Source organism: Pan troglodytes, chromosome 18 (assembly GCF_028858775.2).
Source record: "Pan troglodytes isolate AG18354 chromosome 18, NHGRI_mPanTro3-v2.0_pri, whole genome shotgun sequence".
Classification (NCBI taxonomy): Eukaryota; Metazoa; Chordata; class Mammalia; order Primates; family Hominidae; genus Pan; species Pan troglodytes.
Genome location: NC_072416.2, coordinates 80142842 through 80156969, shown reverse-complemented (window position 1 = coordinate 80156969; position 14128 = coordinate 80142842).

Below are 14128 nucleotides of genomic sequence, written 5' to 3'. Positions count from 1 at the left end.
TGTCCTGGTGTGCCATGTCCACAGTCCACTCCTGGGTACAGGTGATCCTACCCCGTGGTTTCCAAAGGCAGCCTCTCCACTCCCCTCTGTGCCCTCTTTCTTTCAAACGGGGGTCGTCTTTTGGTCCCTGGGTAATTTAACATTTCCTGGAGTTTTTCTTACAGAATGAGATTGGTTTCCTTTTCTAGAATCATGTTAATTTGAATTACGTTTATTCAAATCATGTATATTTGGGACCAACATACCTTTAAGCAGTGTAGTTCAAACTCTTGTTTTATATGGAAATTGATGAAGTGATTTGCTCCCCAGAACATAAACGCCCCATGAGAGCAGGAACCATGTCTGTTTTTTCTACTTCTATACCCTTCATATGCCCAATAAATGCTTGTTGACTGGGTGAATGCACTTATCAGCCAGGTGGTCCCTTATCTGAAATTACAGCTGATTCCCCAGTTATTGCTTCTTTTACACCTGAGACTCCCAGCCTGAGCCAATAAGAACATTCAAGGCCTAAATTAAAAATGCAGACTCCAGAAGGGTGACATCATGTAAAATGGCAGAGTAGGAAGCTCTGGAATTGGTCCTTTCACTGTAACAACCAGAAAAGCAGGGGGGCAGGGGAATGATCAGAACCAATGATTTCAGGAACTCCTTGCATCTATTTTACCTCGATATACAGACTCCAAACTCTTCCCTGATGCTTCTGATTGAGAAAGTCTGTGTTGGTTGGTAATCTGCACTCTAGGTGTTTCTTATCTTTCAACAAGGAGGTGAGCACTGGTGCCAGATACTAAATACTGGCTCCCCTTGCAAGATGCTGAGAGGCTCCTGACTTCTGCTTGGCTCTTCCCTTTGCAGTGCTTTGCTACAGCAGGTGCTCAGTACAACTTTGCTGAATGAATGAAGGGGGAGATGGGACTCGCCAAAGGGCCTTGGATTCAAGTGACCCCCCACCTGCTCCTTTATGCAGGGCCCAGTTCTTTGTTGACACTGACAAGCCCTGCTACATCCCAGTGCTGACTTTTCCAGCCAACCTAGAGCCTTTTTTTCTTGAGCCAAAGGGATTCTTTGGCAACACATCTTGTGCCTGGTTACCTGATCTTTTAGTGTAAAACAGCCTTTTGCTATTGAAAATCAAACCAGAAATAGAGTCAACCAGTCCATGGTATCTCTAAGCTGTGCAAATTCATACCATGTTAACCTTCTGTATTTTAGAACCTGGGCACACCAGGAACTCGTTGAACTCAAGTTGCGTTCATAATTACTTGAGTTCGTTGAACTCAAGTAATTATGACCGAGGCCAAATCTAGTTCACTAAAAAGAAATTGCATGTAGCAAAGTGATCCAGGCAAGTGTCTTTCAACCAACAGGGGATTTATCAGCAGTAATTCGCAATGTTTATTTTTAACAGCTGGTTAAAGCACGCAAGTAATTAAAAAATTCTTCATTACTAATATGCAAGATTTTAATCTTGGCAAGTATTCTACATATCTTTTTCTCTAGCCTTCCAGTGGAGCCATATTTCAGATCTAAGAGTAAAATACTGTCTTACCCATATATATATTTTAACATATATATATGTTATAAGAATGAGTCGTCTTTTGCTCTTAACAGTCACTAGGAGTTAGTGTCCTGAATAGATAATAATAAGTCTGAAATGTTGCCCAGGTTTTAAGGGGAATTATTTGCACATTCCTGGGCAATTACAACACCCCTACTCCACTGATTTATAGTCCTGTGCCTTTCATAGGGGATTTAGCTTCTGGGAATGTTCAACATGAAGCTAATGATCAATATTAACCTGTCACCCTAGTTAACTAAATTACTCAAAGATGAACATTCTTAATAGTTAATTGCTACTATTTGTTGAGAGTTTACTCAGTGTAAGGCTTTCTAATTTTTTTTTTTTTTTTTTTTTTTTTGAGATGGAGTTTTGCTCTTGTTGCCCAGGCTGGAGTGCAATGGCGTGATCTCAGCTCACTGCAACCTCCGCCTCCTGGGTTCAAGCGATTCTCCTGCCTCAGCCTCCTGAGTCAATAGGATTACAGGCACCTGCCACCACAACTGGCTAATTTTTGTTTAATTAGCCATGATTTAGGGTTTCGCCATGTTGGCCAGGCTGGTCTCAAACTCCTGACTTCAGGTGATCCACCTGAGGCTTTCTTTATTTCTTAGGCTTATTTAGCTTTCTTAATGTCTTTAAGAAACAGATCTATTTATTATCTCCAGTTTACATGGGAGGAAACTGAGGCTTAGGGAGATGCAGTACCTTGCCCAAGGGTACCCAGCGTCACCAGCTAGGAAGTGGCGAAACTTAAATTTGAGCCAGATTCACTTGAATCCAAGACCAAATTTTTTTTTTTTTTTTTGATAGAGTCTCGTCTGTCACCCAGGCTAGAGTACAGTGGCACAGTCATGGCTCACTGTTGGCTCGAACTCCTGGGCTCAAATGATTGTCCTACCTCAGCCTCCCGAGTAACTGGGACTACAGGTGCATGCCACCACATCCAGCTTTTATTTTCTGTAGAGACGGTGTTTCACTGTGTTACCTGGGCTGGTCTTGAATTCCTTGCCCCAAGCAATCCTCTTGCCGCGGCCTCCCAAAGTGCTGGGATTACAGGTATGAGCCACCGAGCCTGGCCCAAACTCTTACCTTGTTTGAGGTGGTTTTATCACGTTAGCATGACATTATTCAAGGCTAAGTGTTACTCGAACTTCATTTGCAATTAACGTAAACTATTTTATTTGTTACAAAAAATGAGTAACTGTAAATAGTGACTTCTGCTACACAAACTAAGTTACAGAAACAAACCATTATTTTGTCATGTGAGTATGTATTATGTAGAGCTGAGGTGTGTGGGCGGGGGGTGCTGTTAATCTACTGTAATTCCATGTATTTTGTGAGGAGCATGGATGTTAGCCATACTTAATAGCCCAGAGGACATTGTCCAGGAAGACTTGTTTTTGTACCTAATCAAATACTGATATTGGTCACATTGCACATGTCCTAGTCTCTCGTCTAAATCAGTATCTTGAGAGCAGAGCCCAAGTATTATTCGCTGCTGATGGCTCTTTGCCTCCCCTGCAGTCTTACACTATTCTGGGCGTGGAGCACAGACCTAATAAAAATCTTTCGAAGTAATGAAAATGCAAAGTCCAGCTTGTAGAGGTGCCCTTAGATGTTTAAATTCTCCCAAAGAAGGGTGAACTTTTTACAAAGCACTTCACAGTGGAAGTTTCTCTGAGCACAGCAAATACCTTAAGTTTGGGCCCAAGTGGAAAAGAAATATTTGGTAGTGGGTGATTATAGCCCTTCAGTGCTCAAGGGACTCATGCATTTGCTTGCACTTCCTTATGCCTGTCCTGGAGCCATCTCTTATTTGCAATGTGACTTTGAGCAAATGCCTCTCATCTGTAAAGTGGAGATAAAACATTCCCTGCTTATCTCTTGGGGGAACTTGTATGGATTTAATGGCACAGAGGCCTTTTGTAACCTGTACAAGAACTATGCACATGGATCCTTAATTAATAGTGTTTCTGCTGGGAAAGATGGAAGGGTTTGGAGGGGAAGCTGGTGTCTACAGGAAGAGATGCAAGACATGCTAGTGGAGTTTGAGACGTTCAAATGGAATGTTCAGTAACTAATTAGCAACATAAGACTGTAGTTTGAAAAGAACAACTGCATATGCAGGTAGATATGGTTCAGTGAAAATGTTTCATTGATTTCCTGCCATATAACAGGTACTAGTTTATTTACCGTGGCTTTTCTTTTTTTCTTTTGAGACATGGTCTCACTCTGTCGACCAGGCTGAAGTGCAGCACTGTGGACACAGCTTACTGCTGCATTGCCCTCCTGGGCTCAGGTGATCCTCCTAAGTAGCTAGAACCACAGGTGCACCAGCACACCTAGCTAATTTTTCTGTCTTCTTTTATAGAGACAGGGTCTCACCGTTTTGCCCAGGCTGGTCTCAAACTCCTGGCCTCAGGCGATCCTCCTTCCTCAGTCTCCCAAAGTGGTGAGATTACAGGAATGAGCCACTGTGCCCAGCCTACCATGTTTTTTTGTTTGTTTGTTTGTTTCAGACGGAGTTTTGGTCTTGTGGCCCAGGCTGGAGTGCAGTGGCACAATCTTGGCTCACTGCAACCTCCGCCTCCCAGGTTTGAGTAATTCTCCTGCCTCAGCCTCCCAAGTAGGTGGGATTACAGGTGCCCGCCACCACGCTCAGCTAATTTTTGTATTTTTAGTAGAGATGGGGTTTCACCATGTCAGCCATGATGGTATCGAACTCCTGAGCTCAGGTGATCCACCCACCTCGGCCTCCCAAAGTGCTGGGATTACAGGCTTGATACCATGGTTTTAAATTACTCAATTCAGTCACGTTTTGAGCTCTAAACTGAAAATGAGTTTTTCTTTTTTTGAGATTGCAGAGTCAATTACACCATGCTAGAGAACAAGTAGGCATCTATGCCTCTCTGCTCTAAATTTTGATGTCTATAAACACCCATAGCGATGTGTGTTGGTTTTAAATTGTGGGGCTAGAAAGCCAACCCAAAATCGTCAAGCTTTTATTTCTACACATTCAGAGTGCCTCTTTTTAACTTAGATTTAAAAGTAACTATACAAATAATGCATAGATGTATTTTTCTTATATAATGTTAAAATATTACGGATAAGGCCAAAGACCCCTTTTACTAATGTCCCCAAATTTCCTATATGTATATATTTGTATAGAAAACAGGGCTGTGGTGTTCATGTCTTTCCCCATACTACTGTCTCCTACCTCAGAGTTCCTTCTGCTACTACGGTTTCTCACTCAATAGTACAGCATGGTGATCTATTGATATTAGTATATATTCTTTATTTGCTGACATAGGAGGTCACCGGGTATATAAAGATGATAACCATATGTCCTAGTTGGCCTGAGACAGTTCTGGTTTCATGCCTGTAGTCCCACCTTAATTTTTAATAGTGCTTCCTTTCACTCTCAGGTATGTCCCATTTTGTATAATAAATTGTACGATCACCCTATATATAAGACACATAGTTATATGAAGAATTAAGCATTTTTCATAACAGATGTATTAGAAGTTATTGTGAACTGATTTTGAGGGAAAAAAGTCTCATTTTGTACTAGAATAGAATATAGTAGAAAATCCAGAATTCTGGGTATGTAGCAGTATTCTACCAACATTGAAATATTAATAAAAAATTACCTAAAGAAAATCTTATGTATAGTTTTTCAGTGCTGCTTTTGTGTATCCCTCAGCAAAATAGATTTACTGGTGGAAGAGTAGATGATCTGACACGCAGTCGTATGAAAGCAAACACTGGTTCAGTGGTTCACCGAACACTGGTAACTAGGAAAGACACAAAATAAAATGTATCTGAACGAATTCCTCTACAGCACATGCAAAATAAAGCTAATATCAGTAGCAAACTATAATAAATTTGAATAAATTCCTCTGCAAGTAGCCATTGAACATGTAAAAGAATAAATATTTAGTCAATATTGGTACAAATTATGCAGCATAATACACTAGAAAGAATTCTAGTATCAACCTTGCGAAGGCAGCAAATTTAACTATATCACCGAACACTACAGTATTCAAGAAGCAAAAAGGAAAACATTTCAGTGAATTCAAATGGAACTTGATTTTCCAGTAAGTATAGCAACATCAGTCCAAAAGCATTTGTGAAATGCATCATAAATGTTTTGCTTTTCATTTTCTCCAAACCTAAAAAGCCATCTAAAATGCCTGAGTATAGGTAATTCTCCTTATACTTAGCCGTCATTGTGTTAGTGATAGAGTCGATAACAGCCTCAAACAACCTCCTTCAATTGTCCTTCACAATGTTGTGGTTATTACTTCAGTAATTTTACTGCCTCAAACCTAGGAAACAAATAACATGGCTTTGCCTGGGCCAGCCCTATTAAGAACAGAGGTTAGGAACAGGTGGCACTGCCAGCTCCCACCCCTACCCCAGGCTGCCCAAGAAACCTGTCGTTCCCCAGCTGTTGATAGAGTCCTGTGTGCCACATCAGAACTTTCCTAACTTCTGCTGCCCACCTACCTCTGATTATGCTTCATGTACCTCCCCAACTTCCCTGCCAATCTTCCACGCATAGGCATGACTCATCTACCAGCAAAGGTGAAATCTGAGTTGGTAGATCTAACGCCTGGACTGCCTTTCCATTCCCCACCCTGGACACAAATTCAGGGCACAACCTGGCGCCAAGGAAGGAGGCTCAGTATGTGAGCTGGGTGGCGCCTGGCCTAGAGCTTGCCTTTGTAAGAACACTAGATGATTGCTACTTTCTCATACAACGATGGCATAGAATATGTCTTATTTATGGCCATCAAATAAGGTAGATATACCTAGTTCTTCTTAACAGCTGAACAGCATTCCATAGTGTAAATGTACCATGGTAGATTAAGGCATTTCCTTATTGGTGTTTATTCCGTTTGTTTCTAGCTTGCCACCTTATCAGACAGCACAGGCATGGATGCTCTTATATATAACTCCTTACATCCACGTGGAAATGAGATGCTAGGATAGACATCCAGAAGTGGAATTAGAATTTTAATAGGGACTACTGTATCAGACATGCATTCAGCTGCGCATTTAAAAATTATTAACAGTGCCTTGAACAGTAGTTTGTTGTTTTCATGTAACAAGGGGTCCAGAAGTAGGCATACGTGGGATGACGCAGCTCAGTGGTAACATCAGGGACTGGCCCCATCTTTCGGCTCTGTTGGATCCTCATTCTAATGATTCTCACGGCGTGATTCTGAGAAGGTGGCTGCACCCTCAGGCATTATTACAGGCAAGAAGAAAAGGGAAGATAAACAAGGCCAAAGGGAAATGCCAGCTGGGTTTATTTCTTTTAAAAAGCCTTCCTGAAAGCCGACTCCAATTTCTTCTACTGGAAATTAGGGAGGAAGATGGGATTATAGGTGGGGCTTGAGTCAGCCATACTGTTCATCTGCTTCCAAAGTGGCTGTACAAATTTACCCTCCCACCAGAGTTCCTAGTTCTTCCATACCATTTCCAGAACTACCTTACATTTCCATATTTGCCAATCTCATGAGTTTTTTAATATCTCATTTTTTAAAACCTACCCTTTGTAATTACTACTCGAGAGCATCTTGCCAGGTATCTGTTAGACCTTGAGTTTCCTCTTATGTGAATTTCATAGTCATATATTCCCCTACTTCTCTATTGGGTTGCTCATCATCTTTGCATGGATTTGTAGGATGTAAAAGACGTAACATCTTCTATCATGTAAATCATGGATAGTTTCTCTCTCCCCAACAGTTGCCTTTTAACTTAGTTTCAATTGTCTTTTTAATTACATAGTAGTTTTAATTTTGTTGCTAAATTAATCATGGGGGGTTATATTTGTTTATGAAGGTCTTTCCCATTCTGAAGAAATAGATATTGTATGTTTTCTTTTAATAGCTTTAAAGTTTTATTTTTTACCTGTTTACCTTTATCCGGTGTTTAGTTTTGTGCATGAGGTGAAGATCTAACCTGCTATTTTCTAAGTGAACAGTCAATTGTCTCAACATAATTTATTAATAATTATCTTTCTACTAAATTCAAATTCTCCCTATTCCCTCTCCTTCTCCTCAGTTTATCTTTTACTGCGAAGATAACACAACTTCAGTTATTAAGGATTTATAAGGTCTTTTATATTTGCTAAGACATATCCCCACTCAATTTCATTTCATAATTGCAGGCTGTTTATATATACATTTTCCATATCCCTTTTAGAATCAGGTTTTATAGTTCTATGAAAATCTTGAGGGTATTTTTTCAACTGGGTTTGCTTTAATATTAATTACAGTTAAATTTGGAGAGAATTGACATGTACAGTTTTGAGGCGTTGCCTTCATGAACATGGTATATGTCTCCATTTAGTTTTGTGTCCATTTATGAATCTCTATTTATGAATCTTCTGCAAATGATTTTTTTTTTCTGAGACAGAGTATTGGAGTATCACTGTGTCGCCCAGGCTGGAGTGAGGTGGGGCAATGTCGGCTCACTGCAACGTCCACCTCCTGGGTTCAAGCGATTTTCCTGCCTCAGCCTCCCGAGTAGCTGGGACTACAGGCATACACCACCATGACCAGCTAATTTTTGTATTTTTAGTAGAGACAGCATTTAGCCATTTTGGCCAGGCTGGTCTCATACTCCTGACCTCCAGTGATCCGCCCACCTTGGCCTCCCAAAGTGCTGGGATTACAGGTGTGAGCAACCGTGCCTGGCCAAGATTCTGAGTTTTCTATGTTAAGGTCTTGGATATCTTTTGTTAAGTTTATTCTAGGTAATTTAAGGTTATTATTTCTACTATTGTGAATATCTTTTTATTAGAATTATTCTAATGAGTTACTGATGATAAATGGAAGTATATTTGAATTTTATACATTGATTTTTATATCTAACTTGCCTTAATATATTGTTACTGGTTCTGCAAGTTAGCTCATTTTTCTTGAGGTTTCTAGGTAGATGGTTATAGCCATTCATAAATAATGACAATTTCATCTCCTTTCCAATTTTTATCTTAGTTCTTTTCTTGCTTATTGCTTTGGCCAGGATATCCTGTATAATATTAAATAATAGCAGTATAGTGGACAACCTTTGTTTATTCTAAGTGATGGTATTGTTTCCATATTTATCAAGCGTGAAGTTCTGTGTAGGTAGGTTTCTGGTAGTTACCCTTCATCAAGTTGAGGCAGTATTCTTTACTTAGTTTGCTAAAAAAAAAAATTTGTTTCTGGGTTTTTTTTTTAATAATTTCAACTTTTATTTTAGATTTGGGGGTGCATGTACAGATTTGTTACATGAGTATATTGAATGATGCTTAGGTTTGGAATATGAATGATCCCATCATCGAGATAGCACAGGCCAGGTGCGTTGGTTCGTGCCTGTAATCCCAGCGCTTTGGGAGGCTGAGGCAGGTGGATCACATCAGGCCAAGAGTTCAAGACCAGCCTGGCCAACATGGCAAAACCCCATCTCTACTAAAAACACAAAAACTAGCCGAGTGTGGTGGCACACATCTGTAATCCCAGCTACTCCGGAGGCTGAGGCATGAGAATCGCTTGAGCCCAGGAGGCAGAGGTTGGTTGCAGTGAGCCAAGATCGTGCCACTGCCCTCCAGCCTGGGTGACGGAGTGAGACTCTGTCTCAGAAAACAAAACAAAAACAGATAGCACAGCACTCAACAGTTAATTTTCCAACCCTTGCCCTCCTCTTACCTTCCCCACCTCTATTAGTCCCCAGTGTCTATTGTTGCCATCTTTATGTCCATGGGTATTCACTTATAACTGCCACCTATAAGTGAGAATGTGTGGTATTTGGTTTTCTGTTGCTGCATTAATTTGCTCAGGATTTTGGCCTAAGCTGCATCCATGTTTCTTCAAGGGATGTGACTTTGTTCTTCTTATAGCTGTGTGGTATTCTATGTTGTATATGTACCACTTTTTTTTATCCAGTCCATGGTCGATTGGCATCTAGGTTGATTCCATGTCTTTGCTATTGTGACTAGTGCCGCAATGAACATACGAGTGCATGTGTCTTTATGGCAGAATGACTTACATTCCTTTGGGTACTTACGCAGTGATGGAATTGCGGTCAAGTTGTACTACTGTTTTAAGTTCTTCGAGAAATCTCCAAACTGCTTTACACAGTGGCTGAACTAATTTACATTCCCACCAAAAATATATAAGCATTCCCTTTTCTCCATAGCCTCACCAGCATCTGTTGTTTTGGGACTTTTTAATAACAGGTATTTTGACTGGTGTGAGATGGTATCTCATTATGGTTTTGGTTCGCATTTCTCTAATTAGTGATGTTCAGCATTTTTTCATGTTTGTATGCCACTCATATGTTTTCTTTCGAGAAATGTTTGTGCATGTCCTTTGCCCACTCATTTTAATGGGGTTGTGTTTTGCTCGTTGAACTGTTTAAGTTTCTTATAGATATTAGACCTTTGTTGGATGCATAGTTTGTGAATATTTTCTCCCACTCTGTAGATTGGTCTTTAATTGCTTCTGAGGACTTAGACGTAAATCTTTCCCAATGCTGATGTCTAAAATCCTGTTCCCTAGGTTTTCTTCCAAGATTCTTGTAGTTTGAGGTCTTACATTTTAGTAAGTCTTTAATCCATCTTGAATTAATTTTTTTATATGGTGAAAGATAGGGGGGTCCAGTTCCATCCTTCTGCATATGGCTATCCAGGTATCCTAGCACCGTTTATTGCATCTTTCCTCATTGCTTTTGTCAACATTGTTGAAGATCAGATGGCTGTAGGTGCACAGCTTTATTTCTGGGTTCTCTATTAAGTTCACTTGGTCTCTGTGCCTTTTTTTGTACCAGTACCATGCTCTTTTGGTTACTGTAGTCTTAAAGTTTGAAGTTGAGTAACAGGGTGCCTCTAGCTTTGTTCTTTTTGCTTAAGATTGCTTTGGCTATTCAGGCTCTCTTTGGGTTCCATACGAATTTTAGAATAGTTTTTTTCTACTTCTGTGAAAAGTGATGTTGATAGTTTGATAGGAATACCAACGAATCTGCAGACTGCTTTGGGACGTGTGGCAATTGTAATGATACTGATTCTTCCAACCTTTGAGCATGGAATGTTTGTCCATTTGTTTGTTTCATCTGTGATTTCTTTCAGCAGTGTTTTGTAGCACTCTTTGTAGAGATGTTTCAACTTACTGGTTAGATGTATTCCTAGGTATTTCATTTTGTGTGTGTGGCTATTGTAAATGGGATTGCATTCTTGATTTGGCTCTCAGCTTGAACATTATTGGTGTATAGAAATGCTTCTGATTGTTGTACATTGATTTTGTATCCTCAAACTTTGCTGAAGTTGTCTATCCATTCCAGGAGCCTTTTGGTGGAGTCTTTAGGGTTTTCTAGGTATAGAATCATATCATTCAGAAAGAGAGACTGACTCATTCTTTTCCTATTGGTATGCTTTTTATATTTTTTTAATGTACTTGATTGCACTGACAGACTTCCAGTACTGTGTTTAACAGGAATGGTGAAAGTTGGCATCCTATGTTGTTCTAGTTCTCATGGTAAATGCTTCCAGCTTTCGCCCATTCAATATGATGTTAAAGCTGTGGGTTTGCCAACAATGGCTCTTATTCTTTTCAGGTGTGTTCTTTCTATGCCTAGTTTCTTGAGAGTTTTAACATGAAGGGATGTTGGATTTTCCCAAAGGCTCTTTCTACATCTATTGGGATGGTATGATTTTTGTTTTTAGTTCTGTTTATGTGGTGAATCACATTTATTGATTTGCATATGTCAAACTAACCTTGCAGCCCAGGAATAAAGCCTACTTGCTTATGGTGGATTAACTTTTGATGTGCTGCTGGATTCAGTTTGTTAGATGTAAAAATCCTCAATGAAATACTCTGTTCATTAGGGATGTTGGCCTGTAGGTTTTTTTCATTGTGTCTTTGCCAGGTTTTGGTATCAGGGTGCTAACTGGCTTCATAGAATGAGTTAGGAGTCCCTCCTCCTCAGTTTTTTGGGATAATCTCAGTAGAATAAGTACCAGTTCCTCTTTATATGTCTGGTAGAATTCAGCTGTGAATCCATTTGGTCCAGTGCTCTTTTTGGCTGATAGGATTTTTTTTTCTTTTATTATTATACTTTAAGTTTTAGGGTACATGTGCACATTGTGCAGGTTAGTTACATATGTATACATGTGCCATGCTGGTGCGCTGCACCCACTAACTTGTCATCTAGCATTAGGTATATCTCCCAATGCTATCCCTCCCCCCTGCCCCCACCCCACAACAGTCCCCAGAGCGTGATGTTCCCCTTCCTGTGTCCATGTGATCTCATTGTTCAATTCCCATCTATGAGTGAGAATATGCGGTGTTTGGTTTTTTGTTCTTGCGATAGTTTACTGAGAATGATGATTTCCAATTTCATCCATGTCCCTACAAATGACATGAACTCATCATTTTTTTATGGCTGCATAGTATTCCATGGTGTATATGTGCCACATTTTCTTAATCCAGTCTATCATTGTTGGACATTTGGGTTGGTTCCAAGTCTTTGCTATTGTGAATAATGCCGCAATAAACATACATGTGCACATGTCTTTATAGCAGCATGATTTATAGTCCTTTGGGTATATACCCAGTGATGGGATGGCTGGGTCAAATGGTATTTCTAGTTCTAGATCCCTGAGGAATCGCCACACTGACTTCCACAATGGTTGAACTAGTTTACAGTCCCACCAACAGTGTAAAAGTGTTCCTATTTCTCCACATCCTCTCCAGCACCTGTTGTTTCCTGACTTTTTAATGATTGCCATTCTAACTGGTGTGAGATGGTATCTCATTGTGGTTTTGATTTGCATTTCTCTGATGGCCAGTGATGATGAGCATTTTTTCATGTGTTTTTTGGCTGCATAAATGTCTTCTTTTGAGAAGTGTCTGTTCATGTCCTTCACCCACTTTTTGATGGGGTTGTTTGTTTTTTTCTTGTAAATTTGTTTGAGTTCATTGTAGATTCTGGATATTAGCCCTTTGTCAGATGAGTAGGTTGCAAAAATTTTCTCCCATTCTGTAGGTTGCCTGTTCACTCTGATGGTAGTTTCTTTTGCTGTGCAGAAGCTCTTTCGTTTAATTAGATCCCATCTGTCAATTTTGGCTTTTGTTGCCATTGCTTTTGGTGTTTTAGACATGAAGTCCTTGCCCATGCCTATGTCCTGAATGGTAATGCCTAGGTTTTCTTCTAGGGTTTTTATGGTTTTAGGTCTAACATTTAAGTCTTTAATCCATCTTGAATTGATTTTTGTATAAGGTGTAAGGAAGGGATCCAGTTTCAGCTTTCTACATATGGCTAGCCAGTTTTCCCAGCACCATTTATTAAATAGGGAATCCTTTCCCCATTGCTTGTTTTTCTCAAGTTTGTCAAAGATCAGATAGTTGTACATATGCGGCGTTATTTCTGAGGGCTCTGTTCTGTTCCATTGATCTGTATCTCTGTTTTGGTACCAGTACCATGCTGTTTTGGTTACTGTAGCCTTGTAGTATAGTTTGAAGTCAGGTAGTGTGATGCCTCCAGCTTTGTTCTTTTGGCTTAGGATTGACTTGGCGATGCGGGCTCTTTTTTGGTTCCATATGAACTTGAAAGTAGTTTTTTCCAATTCTGTGAAGAAAGTCATTGGTAGCTTGATGGGGATGGCACTGAATCCGTAAATTACCTTGGGCAGTATGGCCATTTTCACAATATTGATTCTTCCTACCCATGAGCATGGAATGTTCTTCCATTTGTTTGTATCCTCTTTTATTTCCTTGAGCAGTGGTTTGTAGTTCTCCTTGAAGAGGTCCTTCACGTCCCTTGTAAGTTGGATTCCTGGGTATTTTATTCTCTTTGAAGCAATTGTGAATGGGAGTTCACTCATGATTTGGCTCTCTGTTTGTCTGTTGTTGGTGTATAAGAATGCTTGTGATTTTTGTACATTGATTTTGTATCCTGAGACTTTGCTGAAGTTGCTTATCAGCTTAAGGAGATTTTGGGCTGAGACAGTGGGGTTTTCTAGATATACAATCATGTCATCTGCAAACAGGGACAATTTGACTTCCTCTTTTCCTAATTGAATACCCTTTATTTCCTTCTCCTGCCTAATTGCCCTGGCCAGAACTTCCAACACTATGTTGAATAGGAGTGGTGAGAGAGGGCATCCCTGTCTTGTGCCCGTTTTCAAAGGGAATGCTTCCAGTTTTTGCCCATTCAGTATGATATTGGCTGTGGGTTTGTCATAGATAGCCCTTATTATTTTGAAATATGTCCCATCAATACCTAATTTATTAAGAGTTTTTAGCATGAAGGACTTTTGAATTTTGTCAAAGGCCTTTTCTGCATCTGTTGAGATAATCATGTGGTTTTTGTCTTTGGCTCTGTTTATATGCTGGATTACATTTATTGATTTGCGTATATTGAACCAGCCTTGCATCCCAGGGATGAAGCCCACTTGATCATGGTGGATAAGCTTTTTGATGTGCTGCTGGATTCGTTTTGCCAGTATTTTATTGAGGATTTTTGCATCAATGTTCATCAAGGATATTGGCCTAAAATTCTCTTTTTTGGTTGTGT